Below are 19,214 nucleotides of genomic sequence, written 5' to 3' on the forward strand. Positions count from 1 at the left end.
AGCAAGTGGAGGTGCTCCTTGAAGAAAATAGGGAATCTCACATCTCAGCAGTTCTGTCCTGGCCTGCCGCCCTGGATCGTCCAGCCTGGGTCGGGGTGGAAGACCTCGCCCTTCTTGACTGGGGTTGAGTGTGAGGGTCCCATTTCGCCAAAGGTCTAGCCCTGGATTCCCAGTCCCTGGCACTACCCAGCAGCTCCCGGCTCCCCCTCCCCTCCAGACCTGGCACTCGCCCTCAACCAACATGGCGCCGATGGCCTCAGTACGTCAAGCGACGTGCCCGCCGGCCTCCTCCCGCGCTTCCTGCGGAAGCCGAGCAGCAGAGCGGAAAGCCTGGCTTCCGGGCCGGAGGTGGCCTAGGCAGCGCCAGGGTGGTTGATGTGTGGCTGCGCCGTGGCGAGGCAGGCCGGGATGCGGTACCCCCGGGAGAGCCCGTCACGGAAGCGCAAGGAGCTGGACGACCTCTGGAGCTTCCGCGCCGACTTCTCCGACGACCGGCGCCGGGGCTTCCAGGAGCGGTGGTAGCGGCCGCTGCTGCGGTACTTCGGGAAGGGCCGGGAGGCACACAGAAGCCGGGCGGAGGGAGTAGGGGAGCCCGGGCCGCCTCGCAGACTCTTTCCCCTGGTCGCCCGGGGGTTGGGGGCCCACAGGAGGTTAAAGGTCAGTGGGCTTGGGAGCGCTGGGTTGGGGGAGTGGGGCAGGGAGGGGGCCCAGGAGGACCGCTGCGGAGGAGGTGGGAGGAGGAGGAAGCGCCCCTGCCGGGCCCCCTCCCCCGGCGAAGGCTGAGCCCGGGCAGTGTCCTTTTTTTTAATGTTTGTTTTTAATTTTTAAAATATTTTTTGAGACTGGGCTTGGCCCTGTTGCCCAGGCTGGAGCGCAGTGGCGCAATCCTAACTTCTGAGCTCAAGCGATCCTCCTGCCACAGCCTTGCAAGTCAGCTGGGGGCTCCACGCCTGGCTAATTAAAAAAAATTTTCTTTTAGATATAGGGTCTCACTACTTTGCCCAGGCTGGTTTCGAACTCCTGGCCTCAAGCCATCGTTTTATGTTGACCTTCCAAAGCACTGATTACCGGCATGAGCCACGCAAACACTCCTCCCAGTAGTCGGGCCAGAGCGTCTTGGGCTGCACAGAGCTGGACGTGAGGATGGGGAGGTGGAGACAGTTTAAACATCCTGAGGTCAGCTCTGCAAAGAAGGCAGGAATGTACCTTGGTCCCAGATCTGTTTGGGGGCCTAGGAGCTGAGCACCGCCCTTCTCTCCACAGTCTGGCCCCACCCTGGACATGCAGGTTCTCTCCAGCTTCAAGAACATCTGCCAGGACTGGCGGCTATCGCATTTTGTCAGCTGGGTGTGGCACAAATGGGAAGTGACCTTGCCAGAGTGGTGGACCCAGGACCTGCAGAGAAGAGTGGTGCTGAGGATTGGCAGTGCCCACTCCTATGCCATTCTGGTGAGTGCAGCCAGGAGCACGTAGGGCAGGTGGGTGGGTGTGGCTGCTGTACCGCATGGGAGTCCCAGGTGCCACCCACAGCCTGTCTCCTGGGATGGAACGGTGAGGGGCCCTTCCTTGCTCTGCCCTGGAGGCTGTGCCCTGTGTAGGGGGATAGGTGACCTCCTCTACCCCATTGGGATGCCATTCTTCCCATCTGGCTGGCAGGCCTCAGCTCTATGCTGCAAGTTATGAGGGAGTGCCCGATAACAGGGCCCCTCCTCATGCACTGAGCTGCTGCCCCCTCCCCATATCTCCAGTGTCTGCAGTGGGTGAATGGGGTCGATGCGCTAGAGCATGGGGGGTTTACCTCTCCTTCAAGGCCAACATCAGCAGCCTGGTCCAGGTGGGGCCCCTGCCCTCCCTCCTTCCTGTCACTATTGCCATCAACAACACACTCCCTCCATCCAACCACCGGGGATCATCTGCTACATGACTGACACCTGCAAGTCGCTACCATCCTGCCTCCACCACACGCCCCCACCTCCCCGCCCCACCCCATAGTCTTCCTGCTAGGGACAGATTTGCCTTCACAGAGTGGAGGGGCCTGGATCTGGGGAGGCCACAGACATGTGGGCTGAGGTTAAACAACCCACAGCAGGGGTCCAGCAAACCACAGTTCTCCCACCCTGGATATCCCAAGGGTTACTTTGTCCACAACACAGACTTTGACTTCAGCTCGGCGGGACTGCAGCGGTCTGTGCTTCTGTTCACGACACTCACCACCTGCATTGATGACATCACCATCACCGTCACCACCAGCGTGGAGCAAGACAGTGGTGAGAGCTTCCAGTAGGATCCTTTCTCAGCGGGGCCCAGGGTGGCTCTGTTTGTTCCCTGTTTGGAAAGCTCTCCCAGGAAAAAGGTTCTCCCAGCATCTCTAAACCCTCCCAGGTTCCCATCCACCTACAAAGCTCAAATCCAGACTGTCTGAGCGGGCACCGGCTCCCAAAATCACCTGTGTGGTTGACCTCATTTGGAGAAGAGGGGTCTTCTTGCCTATGGTCACACAGCTCAGGGTGGCAATCCTGTCCCTTTCCCATGGAGCTACCCTCACTCCAGCTCCCCTTGGTACACATTGTGCTCAAGGAACAGGCAGCTTACCAGGTACTCCCTGTGGCCTGAGGCCCCTCCCTGTGGCCCCAGGCTCCCACCAAATCCCTGAGCAAATAGTGCAGTGTTGCCAGTGTGTGGTTTCATGTTGAACTAATTAAATACTCAAGTGCTGCTTAACTGCATGCCTTGATGAGTGCCTCTCTCCATCCTTTAACGACCCCGATGCCCACATGGCTCATGAGTGAAGGTGTCCCCACCCGAGATGCCCCATCCCAGGGTGTGCTTTCAGGAGTCAGCTCCTAGACAGGGACAGTCAGCCATTAGGGATAGGGTGGGACCAGGGCAGGGGCTCTCCTGACTCCTGATATCTGTTCACTTGCCCCCCAGCATTGCTGCCACCTGCTATAGGTGACTGAGAAGTGAGCGTGGGGCACCTTCAGACTCAACCCCAATGATGAGGACATCCACACAGCCAGCGAGCGCCACCTGAAGGTAAGACCCCTGCAGCCCCACCGCTTTCCTGGCCTCCTGTCTCCACCTGGCCCTGGGCCACTTGGAGCATTAGCACCATTTTTCCATTTACTTCACCATTGGCAGACAGCAGTGGAGACCTCAGGACATGGCCAGTTGCAGTGGCTCATGCCTATAATCCTAGCACTTTGGGAGGCTGAGGTGGAAGGATCACTTGAGGCCAAGACTTTGAGACGAGCGTGGGCAACATAACAAGGTTTCATAACTACAGAAAATTGAAAGGAAAAAAAAATAAAGAACAGCAGGGCTAAGCAGAATTGGTGAGAGATTTGGGCAAGACCTGGGGTCCTTGGGTAGAGAGGGAGGTTGGCAGGGCTGATAAAAGCTGCCTTGCCTGGATTGACTCCTCTGGGCATCTAGACTGTGACCCTGGACCTCCCTTCACTTCCAAGAGCTCATTGGCAAAACTGCTGGGAAGCTGCTCACGGGATGCAGCCGGAATAACCAGGTGCCTCTAGCCCCTCCACCCCCCTGCTTTTTGCTGTCCCAACCTTGGGGAGCCCAGGGGGCAGTTAGAGCTCAGCAGGGTCCTGGCTCCCCAGGGAAGCAGCTCATCAGCCTCCCTGAGCATCACCTCCTGCTTGCACAGGTGGTCATGGAGCTTAGACTATGGATTCGGCAGACCTGCTCGATGCTCTCCGGCCTCCTGTGGGAGCCCATCAGGACCATGGTGGATCCCACAGAGGTGTGAGTTCCCAAGGGATACCCAGGGGTTAGAGAGAGGTGTGATGGCATCCTGAACAGCAGACTAGGTGGCAGGGACAAACAGGGTGGAGATGCCAGGCCCTGGGGGACGGGTATTACAGAACGCCGAGATTGAGGCAGAACAGCCAGGAGTGGGGCATTTCCTGCAGTCCCCAATACTCCCATGGCAGTCTAGCTTATCAGGCAGGGAAGAGTCACCCTTCGTGGGGCCTGGTGTGGTGGCTCCTGACTGTAATTCCAGCACTTTGGGAGGCAGAGGCCGGTGGATCACCTGAGGTCAGGAGTTGACAACCAGCCTGGCTAACATGGTGAAACCCTGTCTCTACTAAAAATACAAAAATTAGCCAGATGTGGTGGTGTGCACCTGTAATCAGAGCTACTTGGGGGGCTGAGGCAGGAGAATCCCTTGAACCCAAAAGGCGGAGATTGCAGTGAGCTTCGATCGCATCACTGCACTTCAGCCTAGGAGACAGAGTGAGACTCCACCTCAAAAACTAAAAAATAAAAGGGAAGAGAACTCACCCTTTGCAGATTTGAGGGAAGGAAACTAAGGCACTAGCTTGGCTGTGCCTGGAGCAGCAAGAGTCTCTCCCCACTCTGCCTGTGTCCCACGTCTCCCGCATTATGTGTCCCCACCCAGCCCATCTGGTGAAAGGCAGAGGCAAAGGCTGCCTCCTGCTGGCCTCATCCCAGGCTTTGGCTTCTGGGACCTGGTGTCTTTGGGTCTGGATTTGTTCCTTGCAGACCTGGAGGAGGAGCTGCTGGGGAGTCTCCACGTGTTGTCAGAGACCCCTCCTCTTGGTCAACTCCCTGTGACCCCTGTTTCTCAGACTTGGAGGGAAATAAGGGCACACAAATTGTGACCATGGAGGTGGCGCAAGGCTGCTAGGAGGAACAGGGAGTGTCTGCTACAGAGTTCAGGGTTTCTTTAATTTACTTTTTTTTTTTTTTTTGAGACAGGGACTTGCTCTGTCACCTAGTCTGGAGTGCAGTGGTGCAATCTCTCCTACCTGCAAACTTTGCCTCCCTGGTTCAAGTGATTCATCTACCTCAGCCTCCCAAGTAGCTGGGATTACAGGTATGTGCACCACATGCAGCTAATTTTTGTATTTTTTTTCAGTAGAGATGGATTTTACCATGTTGCCCAGGCTGATCTCTTGAACTCCTGAGCTCAGGTGATCTGCCCACCTCAGCCTGCCAGAGTGCTGGGATTATAGGCATAAGCCACTGCGCCCAGCCTAATTTTAAAATTCTTAACTTTTTTTTTTTTTTTAGACAGAGTTTTGCTCTTGTCACCCAGGCTGAAGTGCAGTGGCACTCGGCTCAGTGCAACCTCTGCCTCCCAGATTCAAGCAATTCTCCTGCCTCAGTCTCCACAGTAGCTGGAACTACTGCCTCCCAGATTCAAGCAATTCTCCTGCCTCAGTCTCCGCAGTAGCTGGAACTACAGGTATGTGCCACACCCAGCTAATTTTTGTATTTTTTAGTAGAGACAAAGTATTACCATGTTGGCCAGGATGTTCTCAATCTCCTGATCTTGTGGTCCACCCATGTTGGCCTCCCAAAGTGCTGGCATTACAGGTGTGAGCAACCACACCCGGCCAAATTTTTTCTGTTTAATTGTCTTTAGAGACAAGCCCTTGCTCTGTCACCTAGGCTGGAGTGCAGTGGCTCAGTGATAGCTCACTGCAGCCTCAAACTCCTGGACTCAAATGATCTTCCCACCTCAGCTTTCTGAGTAGGTAAGACCGCAGGTGTGCACCACACCCTGCAAAGATTTTACATTTTTTTGTAGTAACGGGTTTTCACTATGTGGCGTGGTCTGGTTGAACTCCCAGCCTCAAGTGATCCTACCATCTTGGCCTCCCAAAGTGCTGGAATTACAGGCTTGAGCCACCGTACCTGGTCTTGAGTACAGAATTTCCTTAGGGGGTGACGAAAATGCTCTAAAATCGGTGATGGGTGTGCACTAAAGTGTGAGTGATATCTCAGCAAAGTTGGTTTATTTAAAACAGCAACAGGCTGGACGAAGTGGCTCATGCCTGTAATCCCAGCACTTTAGGAGGCCAAGGTGGGTGGATAATCTGAGGTCAAGAGTTTGAGACCAGCCTGGCCAACATGGTGAAACCCTGTTTCTATTAAAAGTACAAAAAATTAGTAACTTGAATGAGGGGCAGGGTATCCCACCTGCTCCGAGCAGCTCTTTATGAGCCCCATTTATTTCTGGGGTCCTCAAATGAAACCTCCCAAGTCATACCCAACATGGGCCTCCTCCCCTTTTCTAGCCCCCTTCTGGGAGATGCTGCGTGACAGAGGCTCAGGCTTTGGGTATTCCTGGCAAAGCCTCACCCCAGGAGCCCCACAGCTCAGGCCCAGTCCATGGTTCACATGGCCCCATTTCATCCTCTTTTTCCCTTGAGAGCAATTAGTCCCTGGGAGATCCTGGATCCCTCGTTCAGGTGCAGTGCTGTAGGGCAACACTTCTTCCTGGGATGACCCAGGCCTGCAGTGTCCCAGTGTCACTGGCAGGCCTTGACCTGGCCTCCACCTGAGTCCCTGCTCCTCCTTTCCCACAGGGAACATAACATCCTCTTCCCAGGGTACACCCACCTGCAGAGGGCCCAGCCCCTTCACTGGAGCCACTGGATCCTGAGGTGAGCTGGGTGAGGTACTGGGGCTGTACTGGATGGGAGGACCCTGGCTGCCCTGACTCTCCTGCCCTTGGCTTCTCACAACGGTGCCATGGTGCTGACCCTAGACTCTGAGCGGCTGCTGGAGGTGCAAAAGCTGATTGGTGTCCTGCCCCTGGGGAGGTGGGTGAAACTCCAGTGCCCTAAGGGCCTGGTGGGGGTGGCTGCTGCATAGCCTAGGGATTCACACATGAGCTGGGAAGGGCAGAGAGGGCTAGAAAATCAGGTTGTCTGCTCAGAGGGGTCCCTGCATGGAGCCCCAGCTATTGCTAAGGTGGGGATGTCCAAGCCAGTGAATGTGTCTGAGCAGGGCTGGAGCTCTTCAGTGAGGCTCTAGTGAGTCCAGCCCACTGCCCTCAGCCTGACATATGGGGACATGTGTCAGGAGACAAGGGTTCTGCACCCATGGTTTCTCGGTGCCTGGGGATAAGCATTCAGGAGACATTAGGGGACAAGGGAAAAGGTTGAGCTCCAGACAGTTGCCCTGGCAACTAGGACTTCATTCTGTTTGTGTGTGTGTGTGTTTTTCTGTCTGTCAGGGCTGCCTGCCAGGAGCCCTGGTCACCATGAATCCCTGTCCCTGCAGCGGGGCCATTTTGGGCAATCCTGTGGGTATAGACAGAGAGCTGCTCTGAGCAGGTGAGATACCCTGCCCCTCCTCCCTAGGGAGAGTCACCCTCAGCACTGGCCAGGAGATGCAGACACACCAGAGGGCAGGAGCCGGTGGCCCCTGGTGAAACCATCATTCATTGCCTATGGGCACTGAGCTTATCTAGGCCAAGGGTCACCCATGGCACGGGTGCCTGGTACTGAGAGACTCAGGGCTCCTACCTCCCTCCTGAGACTGTGGAAAAGATGCCTTCCCCCAGCTCCCACCCCACCCACCCTAATCCTCTTTCCTGATCCTCTTTCCAGGGGGAGGGGGCCAGGCAACCAGCTTAGGGGAGAGGAGGCCACACTCCCTGTTCTCCAGCCCAGCCCTGCTTCCTCCCAACCCCCAGAACTCAACTTTGGTGCCATCACTCTTAACAGCATGGATGCCACCAGTGAGCGTGACTTCATGGGTGAGTGTTGGGGAGCCAGTCCCCTGCCCTGTGCCTCACTTCTGTTCCTCAGCCCAGCTTCTCTTCAGTCTTCTCCTACTCCTGTATGTTCAGACTGTTTGTGGTGGTGATTGTACACTAAAGTGTAAACTTTAAATGAGTAAATTGGGCAGGGCACAGTGGCTCATGCCTGTATTCCCAGCACTGGCCAACATGGTGAAACCCCATTTCTACTAAGAATACAAAATTTAGCCAGGTGTGATGGTGGGCACCTATAGCTACTTGGGAAGCTGAGGCAGGAGAATCGCTTGAACCCAGGAGGCCAAGGCTGCAGTGAGCTGAGATCACACCAGTATACTCCAGCCTGGGCAACAAGAGTGAAACTTTATCTCAAAAAATAAAATAAAATGAAAATAAATAAATGGGTAGATTTATGTGAACAACACATCGGTAAAGCTGGTTTATCTTATTTTTTTGTTTTGTTTTGCTCTGTTGCCAGAGGCGGTGGGGGGGAGCTGGCTAAATTTTCATTTTTTTTCCAGACAGAGTCTGTTCTGTTGCCAGACTTGAGTGCAGTGGCACGATCTCGACTCACTGCAACCTTCACCTCCTGGGTTCAAGTGATTCTCCTGGCTCAGCCTCCCAAGTAGCTGGGATTACAGTTGCATGCCACCACACCCGGGTAATATTTTTGTATTTTTAGTAAAGACGGGGTTTCACTGTGTTGGCCAAGATGTTCTGGATCTCCTGACCTCATGATCTGCCCACCTTGGCCTCCCAAAGTGCTGGGATTACAGGAGTGAGCCACCACACCCAGCCAAAGCTGGTTTATTTAGAACAACAAAAATAACAAAAAACAGGCTAGGTGCAGTGGCTCACATTTGTAATTCCAGCACTTTGGGAGGCCTAGGCAGGAAGATTACTTGAGCCCAGGTGTTTTAGACCAGCATGGGCAACATAGCAAGACTTCATCTTTACTCAAAATGAAAATTTAGGTCAGGCACAGTGGCTCACACCTCTAATCAAGAACTTTGGGAGACCAAGCCAGGTGGATCATGAGGTCAAGAGATCGAGACTACCCTGGCCAACATGGTGAAATCCTGTCTCTAATAAAAATAGAAAAATTAGCTGGCCATGGTGCCAGCTACTCAGGAGGATGAAGCAGGAGAATTGCTAGAACCTAGGAGGTGGAGACTGCAGTGAGCCAAGATCTCACCACTGCACTCCAGCCTGGCAACAGAACAGGCTCTGTCTGGAAAAAAAAATGAAAATGTAGCCAGGTCCCTTCCACTGTCTAACTTCCTCTTTCTCTCTGTATGGTCAGGCTGGGTGAGTACCAGAGAGGCTTGGTGACTGGGAATCTTCTTTCTCCCAGCTGAGTTCCTGTTCTAGGCTTCATTCTGCATGACCTATCTCAGCAGGATGGCCAGGGACCTCATCTATGGCACCAAGGAATTCAGCTTCATGTAGCTCTCAGATGCCTACAGGTAAGCGCTGAACTGCCACTTCCACCTGCCCCTCTCAGCCTCTGCATTCCCCATGCCCCTTAGGCATGGCTTTCTTCCTCCCTGCCCTCCACCAGACCTGGCCAGTGAGCTGCTGGACCAGCCAATGGCCCAGCCCCTTCAGTGCCTGCATCTCTGTCCACAGCACCAGAAGCAGCCTAATGCCCCAGAAGAAAAACCCTGACAGCTTGGAGCTGATCTGGAGCAAAGCAGGGTGTGTGATTGGGCAGGTGAGCATGGCAGGGAGAAAGGAAGGGTGGATGTGAGGTCCCCAGGGAGGGGGCAGAATTCTTGGTCAAACCCCGTGCCTCCCTCTTCTTGCAACATGCTGTGCTCCTGATGACCCTCAAGGAACTTGCCAGCACCTGCAACAAAGACCTACAGTTGTGAGGCTTGGGATGGTGGCTTGGGGAGGTCTGCCTGCCTACACACCATGTGCCAGTTCTCGGGGTTCTGGCATACCCAGACAGGGACCCTCAAGATTGCCGGACCTACTCCAATCCTGTGTAGTCAGCCCCATCTGTGGCTGCTTTTGGAGCTCTCGGCCCTTCCTTTGGGTACTGAGTATTCTTCCCATGGAAGGCAGCAGGGATGCCTCAGTGTGGGGTGTGGCTGTGGGGACCCTGGGTGCCAAGAGGAACATCTTCTGCCATGTTCCTCCCAGGAGGACAGGAAAGCTTTGTTTGAAGTGTCAGACACCATGAGTGCTGTGCTTCAGGTGGCCACTGGCATCATCTCTACACTGCAGGCAAGACCACACCCACCTGCCTCTCCTCCCCTAGATCCCAGGCACTGGGGTGGGCTTGCCAGGAGAGTGGCCTTGGGGGGAGGCAAGGTGGGGCCGGAGGACCTGCGCAGGGAAGGAGATGTGTGCTCAATCCTGTTCCTGGGGAACAGGGAAGGGACAGAAGCTGCTGCCATGCAATGGAAGTAAATGAGACTCAAGGGACCTGGGGCCTGTCAACTGACCCAACCAGAACCCTTTTAAAAAAGAAAATTTATATAAAAGATTGTCATGGTGGCTCACGCCTGGAATCTCACACTTTGGGAGGCTGAGGCAGGTGGAGCACTTGAGTTTAGGATTTTGAGACCAGCCTGGCCAACATGGCGTAATCATGTCTCTTAATAAAAATGCAAAAATTAGTTGGGTGTGGTGGTCCACACCTGTAATCCCAGCTATTTAGGAGGCTCAGGTAGGAGAATTGCTTGAACCTGGGAGATGTAGTGAGCCGAGATGATGCCACTGCATTACAGCCTGGATGACAGAGTGAAACTCCATCTTCATATATGTAAATTAATGAAATATCTTTAAAAAATTATTTTTTAGAGACAGGGTCTCTTTTTGTCACCCAGGCCAGAGTGCAATGGTGCAGTTATAGCTCACTGCAGCCTCAAACTCCTGAGCTCAAATGGTCCTCCCACTTTAGCCTCCAAAGTAGCTGGGACTACAGGTGTGCACCACCACGCCTGGCTAATTTTTTGAATTTTTTGTAGAGACAGGGTCTTCCTGTGTTGCCCAGGCTGGTCTCAAACTCCTGGCCCCAGGCCATCCTTCCACTTTCATCTCCCAAAGTGCAGGAATTATAGGCATGAGCCACTTTGCCTGGCTAATTTCTTTTAAAATCAATTATTATGGGAATTTCTGTCTATAACAGCTAGAGAATGCATAATGAACCCTATGTACTGACACCCAGCTTCAACAATAATCAGCTCACGAACATTCTGGCTCCAGCTGTCTTTACACACTGCCCCACACTGTGGGTATTGGGTAATCCCAGCACTTTAAGAGGCCAAGGCAGGTAGATCACCTAAGGTCAGGAGTTTGAGGCCAGCCTGACCAACATGGTAAAGCCCCATCTCTACTAAAATGCAAAAAAATTATCTGGGCGTGGTGGTGCATGCCTGTAGTCCCAGCTACTTGGGAGGATTGAATCATTTGAGAATCACTTGAACCCAGGAGGTGGAAGTTGCCGTGGGCCAAGATTGCACTATTGCACTCCAGCCTGGGCAATAAGAGCTAAACTCTGTCTTAATAATAATACTAAGGCTGGGCACAGTGTCATGCCTGTAATCCTAGCACTTTGGGAGGGCAAAGTCACACAGCTTGCGGTAGGACCTCCAGTCATTAAAGGTACCTGGTATAACAGAGACTACTGAGTTACTCACCGATGACCAGAAGTGAAATGTGGAGCCCAGACCTGCAAAAGGCTGGGATGGCACTTAAAGAAAAAAGAGGGGGCGGGGCACGGTGGTTCGTGCCTATAATCCCAGCACTTTGGGAGGCCGAGGCGGGTGGATCATGAGGTCAAGAGATTGAGACCATCCTGGTCAACATGGTGAAACCCTGTCTCTACTAAAAATACAAAAAATTAGCTGGACATGGTGGCACGCGCCTGTAGTCTCAGCAACTCAGGAGGCTGAGGCAGGAAAATTGCTTGAACCCAGAAGGCGGAGGTTGCAGTGAGCGGAGATCATGCCATTGCACTTCAGCCTGGGTAACAACAGGGAAACTCCGTCTCAAAAAAAAAAAAAGAAAAAAAAAGAGGGATAGCATATGCTATAGACTGAATGTCTGCCTCAAAGTTCATGTTGAATCCTAATCCCCAATGTAACGATATCAGAGGTGAGGACTTTGTGAGGTGATTGCAGCTATTGAGGGAGGAGTCCTCATTAATCAAATTAGTGCCTGGTAAAAGAGGCCCTGGAGTGCTCTGTTACATCTTCTACCACCTGAGAACACAGCAAACAGGCACCATCTAGGAATCAGGGCTTCCCCAGACAACAAACCTCCTTCCTCCACCCTGACCTTGGGCTTTCAGCCTTCACAAATGTGAGAAATAAATTTCTGTGGTTTATAAGCCACCCAGTCTATGGTATTCTGTTATATCAGCCCAAACAGACTAGGATAGTACAGTAGCTTTCGAGGGCAACTGGAACAAGGGGAAGGAGGACTGACTTTATTTGTTAAAGATGTGAGCAACTGGCCGGGTATGGTGACTCATGCCTATAATCCCAGCACTTTGAAAAGCCAAGGGGAGCAGATCACCTGAGGTCAGGAGTTGAGACCACCCTGACCAACATGGTGACAACAAAAAAATTAGCTGGTTGTGGTTGTGCACACCTGTAATCCTGGGCACTCGGGAGGCTGTGGTAGGAGAATCACTTGAACCTGGGAGGTGGAGGTTGAAGTGAGTGGAGGTTGTTGCAGTGAGGCGAGATCGTGTTCACTGCACTCCAACCTGGGTGATAGTGACTCCATCTCAAAATAAAAAAGATGTCAGCAACTTAAGTATTTTTAACGGCTGGGCAGAGGGGACCAATGAAAAAGAGTAGGACATCGTGATCTGAGGGGAGGGTTTGGCTCAGGAAGGAGGAAGTACACCTCTTCCTTGGATACTGGAAGGGAAGGTGTTGCTGATGAAAACTCCAAAGGAAGAAAAGGTCCATGGAGGATACTTCATCACTGGGTTTAAGTTTTTTAACAAAATTGGTGAGGAAGACATCTGCACAGAATCTAAAAAATAATGAATGCAGCCATGGTACCTTAGGGCGCTGGAAAAGGCAATGCACCTGACCTCTGGGGAAGCTGAACTGAGAGGCACACGGGACGTCTTGGTGTGGGGAATCTGTGTGGAGATACGTCTGGAGACAGTGAGTCATACTTCCTGACCTTATAACCATGCAGCTCAGCAGTCTCTGCGAGAGTCGGCTCCCTGCAATTTGTGTTCCAGGTACTGCTCTCGTTCGTTAAGACTTCTACAATGGGGAGGGTAAAAGAAATACATTTTAATTTGTAAGAAAATGAAGCATTCAAAAATAAAATTACCTGCTCTATTCAGGGTATATTTGCTTTCCAGCCTATCTTAGCAGTTACAGAGGATAACTGCTAAGTACACTTGACTCGTTCATTTGAACATCATGTGAGCACAATTGACAACCCATCTTAAAAAAAAAATCTTGAGAAAAAAGTATTTCATTTCTTGACTAAATTTAGCTTTCAGAAGGGATCAGTGATTCTGTTGATGGTGATTGAGACGGTTAATATGTAGATGTTTTCTTCTTGGCATGTGAGAGACATGTTTGTTTTAGTGGGAGCAGCAGGTGTGTATAGAAGGAGACCTGGAGTCCCAGGCCACCACACTACTTGGGCTGGTAACATGTATTTTTCAAGTTCTGCTCTACCAGTCTGAGTACCATGTGTTGATAACTGACATCTGTGCTTCTATCAAATTAAACCTGAAGTGCCTTTCTCTTTTCATTTCAAATAACTTTGCTCTTTCTTTGCTTATGCCATTTAAAGTGAGATTTGTACCAAAGTGTTAAAATGTATTTAGTGTATTCCTTAATAACATGAATATATACATTACAATCTTTGATTTAATCATATCTTAAGTCTTTAGTAACAGTGTACTCTTGCACTGGAAATCTTTCAGCTGACTATCTTTAATCTTTATCAAGTTTTCAGTTTATTAGTCTGTTTAATCTCTTATGCCACTTTTACACTTATGCCATTTAGACTATCAATTAATAAACATTGAGAAAAATAATTATTATAATTGTTACATTGAATTCAGAAGAGTGACACATGTTTAATATTACATTCTATAAAAAATCCTAAGCTTAATTTCAGGAAAGATTCAGTTTTATTCTTATAAGTATTTACAATTAGTCAAAACTCCCCCTACCCAATCCCTTATCAAAATCAATGTTCATAAACCAACAGGTGAGGTTTTTGTGTGCCCACTAGATACTTATATGTCCATGGGCAGGAATGATCACAGGAATTAACGCATCCATCCAGCTGGACTGTGGAGATGTTTCTAATGTTTGATAGAGATCCTGTTATTCACGTAACTGTGGAGTGACTTGGCTAACTGACATATTTTCTTTAGGATCCATGGAGCACGTAACACATCCTGATGCTGTTCTCAGCCTTCTATGGCCTCTTGGTCACCGTTTCCTACCATCTGAGCTGGCAGAGCAGTGACCCATCTGTGTTCATGTGAGTGATCTACACCTGTGCTGTCATCACTGAGCAGGGGGTGCGGTTCCCACAGCGTTTTGCCCTGACTGAGGTGGGGAGATGGCAAATCACTGCCTATTGTAATTTGACTCTCATTATTAAACTAGCTGGTCATTCACCAGAGGAGGGCAGGAGAAATACAGGACCAGCCAGAAATTAGTAACAGTTAAAAGTGAACATCCAGCAAACATTTTGGCTTTGCTCCTTTGATTTTGGAGTAAAATGCACAGTGGCAGGAACAGATGGCCAATAGCACCCAAGCCCTGTTGTTACTTTCCCTTGGGTGAGTTGGGTGAGAAGCTACCACCTCAACAATACTTTCTCTAGATCCATTAAACTGCATCCCTGCATTGAGGCAGTTACCTGTGGAGACTAAACCAGCACCTCTGAAAGGAAACGTTTTTGTTCTATTTTGTTGTGATGGTGTTGGTTCTCAATCTGGCCAATGCCCTCTGGATTTAAAGTGAGATTTGCACCAAAGTGTTAAAATGTATTTAATGTGACCCTTGGTAACGTGAATGTATACATTACAATCTTCCCTTTCATCATATCTTTTAAGCCTTTGGTCACATGTACTCTGGCACTGGAAGTCTTTCAAGTGATGCCAGAGTGAGTTTCAGATACTGACAGTAGCATCTTATGTAATGTGTTTAAATTTATGAAAAACTTTGATTTAAGATAACCATACTCTTGGAGGACCAGAGACAGCATAATTTTAGGCTATTAGATGCGGCAGTATCAAAGGCATGAAAAATGGAAAAAAGAAAAGTTAAATGGTTCTCACACTTTTTAGTGTCAGTTGTATTACTTCAGTGTTCACTTTCTGCTGCTAATTGTTTGTGAAGATGAAGCTCTAGTGGGCTGTCAGAGATGGAGGACCGTTCCTTTGTCCCACTGCTGACAGTAGAGGGTGATGCTGCTGCTGAGGTACTTGACTGCTCTCAGTAGGGTGAAATTTAGAATTATGATCACTTGAACAAGTACCTCTTTTTAGATTTTAAATGAAGAGAGCGCTGCTTTTGTCATGTGTGGGTGTGAGATTTAAGGTGAAGTTATTTACCAAAAACACTGCCCCAGGGACGTCATTGATAAAGTAAAACCTATGTGTTTTTCCACTTTCAGGTCCTTCATTCAATGCAGACTGTTTCCTAAGTTTTTACATCAAAATCTGGAAGACTCAGCTGCTGATCCTCTCCCCAAGAAGATGAAAGATTCTGTGCTGAGACATTTGTGTTGTGTAACATAGTATAGGAGGGCCTCACCTTTTCAGCAGAGCTCGGGCTCTCAATGGGCCTCTAGGCAGGTGGACATGAGAAGGGCTAGGACAGAAAGAGACACCTCAGCATGTCTCTGGCACACTGAACTGTTGAACTGCCTGCCAGGGTACAGCCCTTCAGAGCATCTTGATGGCGGCCGTTATGCACACATGGCATGGGTGGTTAGGTGGCCTTCAGTTGGTTGCAGTTTGCCAGGATAGTCACATGAATCACAGTGAGTCAGTTTTGTCTATTGCTGGTACCAAATAGCAGGTGGGATCTGCACAAATGAAAGCTTTTCAGATAAATGTTTAGCCAACCTGCCTTCCTGATGTGGTCCACATACAACTCTTCTCCATATCTTCTTCCTGCAGCTCCACACTGAGTTCAGAGCACTCTTTCAAAGTTGATGTCTGCACAGCCATTACTTGGGGCACGTGGGCTTTAGACTTAGGGCTGGGTCACAGAGAAGTGGGTAACCACACTGGGGAGCACAGGAGAAGAATAGGAAGAAGGAGAGGGAGACAGGAAGAAGAGAATCCTACAGCTATAAAATAATGATGCCGTTTCCTTGTTCATCAGGAAAATGGCTCTGGATAGCTTCAAACTTTTTTCTTTTTCTTTTTTTTTTTTGAGATAGTCTTGCTCTGTTGCCAGGTGCCAGGCTGGAATGCAGTGGTGCGATCTCAGCTCACTGCAACCTCTGCCTCCTGGGTTCAAGCAATTCTGCCTCAGCCTCCTGGGTAGGTGGGACCACAGGCGTGTGCCACCATGCCCAGCTAATATTTTTGTTTTTTTAATAGAGATGGGGTTTCATCATGTTGGCCAAGATGGTCTCAATCTCTTGACCTTGTGATCAGCCCACCCTGGCCTCCCAAAGTGCTGGGTTTAGAGGCTTGAGCCACCGCACCTGGCTCAAGCACTCTTTTAGCAAATGTAGTTTCTTTGGTATCAACTTACAAACATTCATATGTTAAAAGCCAATGCTCCTTAATTGTGTAAGCTCACATACATCTGAGTATTGAACTTGGAGCTGTCTAATGTCCTTGACTCACACTTTTCCTGGTTTTCTTAGGAATAAGATATAAAAGGAAAAGGGAATAATCTATTGATCCAACAAGGACTGTGTCTCATTTGTCCTGATATCCACAGAGCCAGTGCATGGTGTTCTAGTGGGTGCTCAGTACAGTTCATGGAATTTAGACGAGTTTAATTGCAGTCTGCCATTTCAAGGCAATGTATGGACTCACAGCCAACATGAAAGCCTTTAAAAGAAATTCATACTCAGCTTTTGTGCCTTTAAATGTGATCACAATTCAAGCTAATGTATAAAGGCTTTTTTTCCACCATAAGGGAATCAAAGGACAAATCACTTAATATCAGTAAGGGCATAGTTCATGAATTTTAAGAGCAGCGATACATTTAAAAGCAAGTTAGAAGTCAAAGCAGTTGGCCCTGATGAGATGGCAGCCCAAAAAAAAATATTTGACATAAGCCTCGCATCCTCAACCTGACTGCTAATATTTATACCTGGAGACTTACAGGGAGAAGGTCAAACTAACATTCCCACAATACTTTTTGTACAAGCTGTAGGGTAGCCCAGAGTCTACCCAAAAGTCTCCCCATGAATATCTGAAAAACTATGCCCTTCTGTCTTCCTTGATTTCATGACTAATGAAGATGCATCTCTACTTTCTGATTTATTGTAGCTTTTTAAAAGTTTTTAACCTACACATGGAAGTAAGGAACCAGCAGAAACAAGTCTATAACTACTTCAGTTGTTGGAGGTATCAGACACAGATTTTAAAACAACTATTCTTATTCTTGAAGTAAAAGGCAAATTTAAAAATTTATAGGCCATAGAAAATATTTAAAACAATCCAGCAGTTTTGAAAGCCAAATAGAATTTTTGAAACAAGTAAACAAGTGAATCAATTGAATTATACACCACCACCCCACCCCACACATGGGAGATTAGATACATCTGAAGAGAGAATTCGTAAACTGAAAAATAGAGAAGAAAATATTCAGAACATAACACCAATTGACAAAAAAATAATCAAAAAATATGAAAGAGAAATGAAGGATAGATTGAGAAGATTTAAAATATATCTAATCAGAATTCCTAGAAAGGCTGAAGCATAATTAATACTTGGTGAGATAATATCTCAAAGTTTACCAGAATTGATAAAAGATACTTATCTTGAGATTCAGGAATTTCAGTGAATCACAAGTAGGGTAAATTGAAGAGAAAGAATCCACACCAGCCAAGCCATAGAAACTGCAGCATGCCAAGCACATATACCAACTTAAAGCAAGTAAACAGAATGAACAGATTACATTCAAATGAATGACTGCAAGCTCCCTTATTGAGAGCCATCATGGAAGCCAGAAGATAGTTTTTTGATGTACTTAATGATGTGTAAAGAAAGTAACTACCAAGCTAGAACTTTACTCCTGCTGAAAGTATCCTTTAAGGATAAAGGCAAAATAAAGTTTAGAAAAAGAAAAGCTCAAAAATCCTCATTACATGTAATCTGAAGATATTTTCAGTAGTAGAAAGTGATCTTGTGGTAAAAGTTTCAGGAGAAAAGACAAAAAGGAAAAGTGATCTTGGCTGGAAGTTCTGATTTGCAAGTGAACAAAAAAAGTGGCAGGTACATTGGCAAATCTGAATAAATATTAGCTGCATAAAACCATGATAAATCTGTATAATTGGCTTTAAAATATAAAGTAGAGTAGCTGGGCATGGTGGCACATGCCTGTGGTTTCAGCTACTTGCGAAGCTGAGGCAGAAGAATCCTTTGAACCCAGGTGGCGGAGGTTGCAGTGAGCTGAGATTGTACCACTGCACTCCAGCCTGGTGACAGAGTAAGACTCTATCTCAAAGTATGTAAATAAAGTAAAATTAAAATACATGACTATAATAACATACAAGTTTGGACGAGAAGAGAAATGAACTTCAAGTTGTCAGAGGTCTTAGTAATGTCCAAGAGAAGAATAAAGATATAGATTGAATGTCCCTAATCCAAAAATGCTTCAAAATCTAGAACATTTTGAGCACCAATGTGACACGCAAGGGGAGTATTTTGGATTTCGATTTTCGGATGAGGGCTTCTCAGCCTGTATAGTGAACTTCAGCTTGTGATAAATTAGATATGCATGTTGGAATGTTTTGTGCAACTACTAAAGGAATAGAAACAAAGCATGTAGGTTCCAATTTCAAACAGAAGGAAAAAATAGAAAACTAAAAATAGAAGTTATTCATAAATAAGAAAATGAAATTGGGCTACTATGTCATACTGTACTTAAAAGCAATTTCAGGTAAATTATAAGCCTAAATATGAGAAAATAAAACCTGAAAGCACTTAGGGTCACAATAATGGAAACTTCTTTCATGATATTAGTGTAGGAAATAAGTTTTTAAAAGAACACAAAAGATTTAAATTAAATTATGACTTGATTTATTATTTTAAATTATACAGAAAAGCTACTAGTGTCTAGATGAATATAAAATTTCTCTAAATCAATGAGAAAACCATATCTCTCCATTGAAAATAGTTGCAGAAGAATTGCACATACACTTCACAATTGAGGAAATATAAATGGCTAAAAGGCGTGAATATATGGTCAACTTCATTAATTATCAGAAAACTCCAAATTGAAATCACACTGACTTACTGTTTCAGAACTACCATACCAAGAAAAGTAAAGTGCTCACAATATTAAGTGGTGAGAAGTGTAGAGCAAGGTAATTCTCATGTATTGCTGGTGGGAGTGTGAACTAGTATACACATATTGGAAAAAAGTTTGGTTATATAAAAGTTTAAGATATGAGTAGACTGCAGCCAGCAGTTCTACTCCCAAGTACTTTTCTGGAGCAAATCTTGCACATTTGCACTAAAATACACGTATAA

General features: G+C 48.1%; 1 protein-coding gene across 50 annotated transcripts in view; it reads left to right on the forward strand.

Annotated features, from left to right (window-relative positions):
- The first annotated feature begins 347 nt into the window (after positions 1–347).
- LOC100404408 (uncharacterized) overlaps positions 348–19,214 on the forward strand; it is an 83,258-nt gene continuing 64,391 nt past the window's right edge. For 10 of the 50 annotated variants that reach the window (XM_078350081.1, XM_078350095.1, XM_078350069.1 and 7 more), the window contains exons 1-17: positions 348–536; positions 980–1,176; positions 1,264–1,449; positions 2,167–2,267; positions 2,932–3,036; positions 3,142–3,335; positions 3,436–3,760; positions 4,741–4,858; positions 5,056–5,230; positions 6,357–6,434; positions 7,386–7,534; positions 8,056–8,195; positions 8,889–9,000; positions 9,164–9,248; positions 12,567–12,749; positions 13,911–14,020; positions 15,164–15,532. The gene's annotated coding sequence lies outside the window, so the exon portion shown is untranslated. Of the gene's footprint in view, positions 537–979; positions 1,177–1,263; positions 1,450–2,153; positions 2,281–2,931; positions 3,037–3,141; positions 3,336–3,435; positions 3,763–4,736; positions 4,859–5,055; positions 5,231–6,356; positions 6,435–7,009; positions 7,110–7,385; positions 7,535–8,055; positions 8,196–8,837; positions 9,001–9,163; positions 9,249–12,552; positions 12,750–13,910; positions 14,021–15,163; positions 17,085–19,214 lie in introns of those variants that run through there. The other 40 variants (XM_078350075.1, XM_078350072.1, XM_078350099.1 and 37 more) reach the window with 39 other exon arrangements.

This window comes from Callithrix jacchus, chromosome 15 (assembly GCF_049354715.1).
Source record: "Callithrix jacchus isolate 240 chromosome 15, calJac240_pri, whole genome shotgun sequence".
Classification (NCBI taxonomy): Eukaryota; Metazoa; Chordata; class Mammalia; order Primates; family Cebidae; genus Callithrix; species Callithrix jacchus.